The sequence below is a fragment of the Neovison vison genome, chromosome 8 (assembly GCF_020171115.1).
Source record: "Neovison vison isolate M4711 chromosome 8, ASM_NN_V1, whole genome shotgun sequence".
Lineage (NCBI taxonomy): Eukaryota > Metazoa > Chordata > Mammalia > Carnivora > Mustelidae > Neogale > Neogale vison.
The window spans coordinates 43,595,207-43,601,206 of NC_058098.1; the positions used below are offsets into that span (position 1 = coordinate 43,595,207).

General features: G+C 42.5%; 1 protein-coding gene across 2 annotated transcripts in view; it reads left to right on the forward strand.

Moving 5' to 3' along the window:
* Nucleotides 1-1,319, forward strand: part of DTD1 (D-aminoacyl-tRNA deacylase 1) — a 175,087-nt gene extending 173,768 nt beyond the window's left edge. For both annotated transcript variants that reach the window (XM_044263526.1, XM_044263527.1), the window contains one exon: nt 727-1,319. The gene's annotated coding sequence lies outside the window, so the exon portion shown is untranslated. The remainder of the gene's footprint in view (nt 1-726) is intronic.
* Nucleotides 1,320-6,000: the final 4,681 nt, after the last annotated feature.

A 6,000-nucleotide genomic window follows, 5' to 3' on the forward strand; every position in this document is an offset into this window, starting at 1 on the left:
CCTTTTTTATCCTTTTAATGTCTATAATAAAATGTACTGATGTTGCCTCTTTGATTCCTGATATTCATAACTTATGTCTTCTTTTTTCCTGGTAGGTCTGGCAAGAGGTTTATCAAGTTTATCGATCTTTCCAATTATTTATTTTTTCTTTCCATTTATTTTTTGTTTTTGTTTGAAATTTCACTAGTTTCTGTTCTAGTCTTCATTTTTCTTCTTCTTGCTTTGGGTTTTATTCTGCTTTTATTCTTTTAGTTTCTTAATGTGGAAGCTCAGATTATTGATGTGATAGCTTTTTTCTTTTCTAATACAAGCTTTGATGTTATGAATTTCCCTCTACATACTGCCTTAGATGCATATCACAGATAGTGATATGTTGCTTTTTCATTTACGTTCAGTTTAAAATATTTTCTCATTTCTCTTTGATCCAAAGGCCGTTAAGTGAGTTAATTCCCAGATACGTAGAATCTCTTTGAGCTCTAAGGACGAGGTTCTAATAAATTGGAGACTTCGGTGAGAAGTTGTTTGGATTTATACATGACAACATGGCAGATTTTTCATCATAAAGTGAAACACTGTCATGGTGTTGTCATTGTATGAACTGAAAGGGTGTCTTCAGCTGTTTGTTTAGGCTTGGTTATATATATATATATATTTTTTTTTTAAATAGGATTTGAAGGTGTATTTTGGGACCTTCTCCTGTAATGTGTTTTATCTTTGTTCTTTTAGTGCATTATCATTGGGTGGAACTGGATCCTGAAAAATTCGTGAAAGATGCTGTGTACCTTCTCTGCTTTAAGAATTTGGAACTGAATCATGAAAAGGAAGACAGAAATAAGAAATTGGGACCCTGAGTAGCCCTGCAGAAACAAAGCAGAACAAAACAAAACACCACCACCAAAGGAACGATACTATTTTCTGTTGTTGCTATGGTCTTAGTGAAAGTGGGTGCTGGCGGTGTGGTGGCGTGCACCCCGTGCACATGGCAGCAGGGCGTGTCCCCATGCTCTCCCCATGCAAAGCCTTTGCTGGTTCCTGTGATTTCTTGGCTTGCTTTTGAAACAGGCTGGCCCCACATCCTTTGTCATAGAGTCCTCCTTTTACATGTGTCCGTGATGGGTCTCCACTGCATTCACACTGTCCATGTCCTTCCCAACACTGGCTACGCCAGGGCACTGGTTAAGGTGTAAAGAGAGCAAACATTGGTGATAATGTATTGTGTAAGACCTTTGCATCTTGTAAATTTTCTCATTTTTCTAAAAAGAAATAATAAAATCCTAAACCCCAACAAACCACTTTATTATTAAACAAATCCTGCTGTGTTTGTGCTTAATGATTTTGTCTATAGAAATACAATACATCTGATCCCACTCTTTGTATAATCTATACTTCTTTTCAAATAACCCCCCTCCAAGAGGCCTTCCCTCATTACCTACACAAATCTCTGATTCCATGGTGAGAGCCTATACACTGGTAATTTGTAGTTGATGGCATTTTACTCAGACATGAGATGGCAGGAGAGGGGAGTGTACATGGGAATGTAATCCAGTTTTGGAGTGGCCCAATGACTGAGAGCCAGTGTGGCTGCCATCTCTGCCATTCACCTTTGGGAGGTCAAGAAAGGTCTCGGCATGTTGGACCATACAGATACCCCTTTCCAGGAGCTGAATGGTTGTCCATATATCCAACCGGTATCCTCACAGTTATGTGAAGAAGGAACCACATTCAGCCAAAGAGTTTCTCAGTTCATTTTAATCCATTAGTGGCACAACTATAGTGGTCATTTTTAGACATTATCTGATGTTAGTAGTTACATATATGTTACTATATATAGCATATATTTATATAACATCTCTAATATTGCTTATACAAACAGAATTATCCTCTCTTGAAATACTTCTTGCCTAACTGTAAAGAAGACATCTTTATTTGGCATTTTTGTAATGCCGAAACTCAGTGTCCTTTATAATAATTTCTGAGTCTGTCTCATCTGACTCAGTTGTCTGCTTCAAATAAAAACATAGAAAATGTGAGAAAAAGGAAAAGCCCTCAAGTTATAGCCCCAGTGTACATTCAAGTACTTGGAATATGGAGTTGGGAATGCATTTGCCAGACTGCCTTTCTCTGAACCAATACAGGTGATTTGGAATAATCCATGATAGCATGAACCTCTGGATTTGAAATCATTACATTCCAGATGCAAATCCCCAGTCGCCTTCCCCACCGGTATGGGCAGTGAGGTCCAAGAGGCTCTCCTGTTTGAATTGTTTGTATAGGCCTCTATAGGCTGAATTAAAATCCACTGTAAAAGGCAGCAACCTCTTCGACCTCAGCCGCAGCAACATCTTCCTAGGAACATCGCCAAAGGCAAGGGAAGCAAGGGCAAAAATGAACTTTTGGGATTTCATCAAAATCAAAAGCTTTTGCACAGCAAAGGAAATAGTTAACAAAACCAAAAGACAACTGACAGAATGGGAGAAGATATTTGCAAACGACATATCAGATAAAGGACTAGTGTCCAAAATCTATAAAGAACTTAACAAACTCAACACCCAAAGAACAAATAATCCAATCAAGAAATGGGCAGAGGACATGAACAGACGTTTCTGCCAAGAAGACATCCAGATGGCCAACAGACACATGAAAAAGTGCTCCATATCACTCGGCATCAGGGAAATACAAATCAAAACCACAATGAGATATCACCTCACACCAGTCAGAATGGCTAAAATCAAGTCAGGAAATGACAGATGCTGGCGAGGATGCGGAGAAAGGGGAACCCTCCTACACTGTTGGTGGGAATGCAAGCTGGTGCAACCACTCTGGAAAACAGCATGGAGGTTCCTCAAAATGTTGAAAATAGAACTGCCCTATGACCCAGCAATTGCACTACTGGGAATTTACCCTAAAGATACAAACGTAGTGATCCAAAGGGGCACGTGCACCCGAATGTTTATAGCAGCAATGTCCACAATAGCCAAACTATGGAAAGAACCTAGATGTCCATCAACAGATGAATGGATCAAGAAGATGTGGTATATATACACAATGGAATACTATGCAGCCATCAAAAGAAACAAAATCTTGCCATTTGCGACAACATGGATGGAACTAGAGCGTATAATGCTTAGCGAAATAAGTCAAGCGGAGAAAGACAACTATCATATGATCTCCCTGATATGAGGAAGTGGTGATGCAACATGGGGCTTAAGTGGGTAGGAGAAAAGTCCATGAAACAAGATGGGGTAGGGAGGGAGACAAACCATAAGTGACTCTTAATCTCATGAAACAAACTGTGGGTTGCTGGGGGGAGGGGGGTTGGGAGAAGGGGGGTAGGGTTATGGACATTGGGGAGGGTATGTGCTTTTGGGTAAATTGGAAGGGGAGATGAACCATGAGAGACTATGGACTCTGAAAAACAATCTGAGGGGTTTGAAGTGGCGGGGGGGTGGGAGGTTGGGGTACCAGGTGGTGGGTATTATAGAGGGCACAGCTTGCATGGAGCACTGGGTGTGGTGAAAAAATAATACTGTTTTTCTGAAAATAAATAAACTGGAAAAAAAATCCACTGTAAAGTTACTTCAAACTACAGTTTTGTAAATTTGGCTGTAAGGTCGAGGACTTCCTGAACACATTTGTCAGACATTTCTCCACCACAGCATTTTATCGCCACCAATTAATGCTTGCTGAACAGCTCCAGCCTGTTCTTGGGCTAATTGGTCACGAGGATGGCACAGAGAGAAGAGCTAATGTACTTGATGTCTGCACAGTGGTGAAATGATCAAGACCCTCATAGCCCACAGTCCGCTTCCTGGATCCCATCTTAAAGGGACATAGAAAAATTGGGGCATGAGTGGAGTCATGTGGGCAGTTGGCTGAAGGATCTGAAAACCATGAAGGACTGAAGGGGAGGGAAAAAACTCTGAATAATTTGAAAGGTCTGGACAAGACACTTGGGCCAGGAAAGAAAAGAGGAGCCGCGGGTATAAGTTGCATTAACACAGATGCTGGCTTGATAACAAGGTAAATCTTTCCAACGTGATTCAGAAGTAGACAGTGATGTTAGGAGCATTTAGCATTTGGGCAGAAGTTCTGAGGTTTCTTAATGTGTGCAGAGAATTTTATTTGGTTAATTTAAAAATCCTCCCTCACAGTTCGCAGCAAACCTGGTAAATGTCAGAATATGGCTGCTACTTTTGTAGCATTGGATTGAAGGAAGCTTTTCCACCATCCTGAAGGCCACTTTCAGTTGTTAGAAAGGAAAGAAGCCGCCTGTCCACTAAAAACTGGCTCAACAGGGTCAGATCTAAACCCAGGGCAAGGTTGTAAAATAAAAATAAAAGCTCAAGAAGAAACCCCATGACATTCACAGCTGCATCGGAAAGATAGTTCTTAATTCTGCCTTCTCCTACCCCTTCACTCTCTTACGGAAGATCATTTCTGACCCTTACCATGGGACTCACAGCCAAAAGTAGATTTGGGGTGCAGTTCCACTCGGAAAATATAAAACTCAGTCTTTATGCCCTCCTATCATCTGCATCTCCTGCTTGCTGCTTATTTTCAAGCTTGCTGTTTACTATCGATTAAAACATCACTTGAATGGGAATGGAGAGGAGAATCATCCCATGTATGGCTTCTCTGAGAAGGCTTGGCAGACTGCAGGACTGTACTTTAAACAGAGCAATGTCCAATAACAATGGATAACAGGGTCTGTTTCATTTGCCTTTCATGGTTTACTTTATAGGAGACCAAGCTCTTGGGAGACGCAAAACACACACCGGAGAAAGGCAGCTTCTGGGGCTGGACGTAGTATCACGTCATGGTTGGTGGTCCTCGGGAAGGCATTTTCTCTACCAAGCTGCATCCTGAAGAGATGGGTGCACCGCTACCAGAGAAAGCGGTAGTTCATTGATTTGATTGTAGGGAACAAACGGTTCCACAAACATACCCTTTCCTCTGACATGTCATTTTAGTCATTCCAAAACCAGAGAGGTGATCTTCTCTGTCAGATGGTCAGATTTCCTGCTGTTTTTCAGCCAGGCACTGTCAGAATTCTTAATTTGCAGCTCATTACTGATTTGGACGTTTTAGGAGTAGAGTTAACCTCATTTCAGAAAACACAGACTAATAGCAAAGGTAGAGCCTCCTGTTAATCATATTCGAGAAGAAGGTGGAAAATCCGGGATTCGAGGCGAGGCTGCCCCTCACTGTTGCTGCTAATGTCCTTATTTTCTTCTGGGGTACAGGCACTTGTGCATTAAATTTGTAAAGGTCTGGAAATTAAAACCTTAAATTTCTATCATGAAAGTACCTAATAGTGATGGTATTTTAGATTTGTTAACATTAATTTTTGATAAGAAAATTCATATTTGTAGGGACCCTTAAAATAACTCTGCTTGTTTTTTAACCACCTCTGAGGGTTGGTGCATGAAAGTCTCTGTCATCAAGCAGGAAGTACACCGTGGTGTCTGTGGGGGGACATTCTGTAGACGGTCACTCTGCAGCAGGGATGGTCTCCGCCCAGGGACCAGTCCAAGATGGCAGTCTCCTGGAGGGAGCTGAGGTCTGAAGGATGAGGTGAAGTTGGCCCGTTGAAAGTGGTGTGCCATGGAGGAGGGCAAGCCTTCAGGTGCAGCGCCTGAAGTTGTGAGTGAAGGGGGGTTCAGGCACCTGCCAGCAGGCTGGTGGGGCTGGATTCGGGGAGATGGGAGACGCATGGAAGAATACAGACTGGTGCAGGTGGGGAGTAAGGAGCAAGGACAGGCCCCACAGAGGTTCATGCATTTAAGCTTCATCACCTCTCCCTCCTTCTCCAGCTCAGTTTGTTCTAGTTCTGCAGTTTCTCACATGACCTGGCCTTGAGGATGACCTGGAGGACTGGGTACAGCTCTGCTAGTGTGCGGTGACTGAGGCTGCTGGACAGTGGTGTGGAGGTCCCAATGGCCAAGGGGTGGCCCAGACTTGGAGTTTGCATCCTGGCTGTGTGACAGAGGTGACCCATGA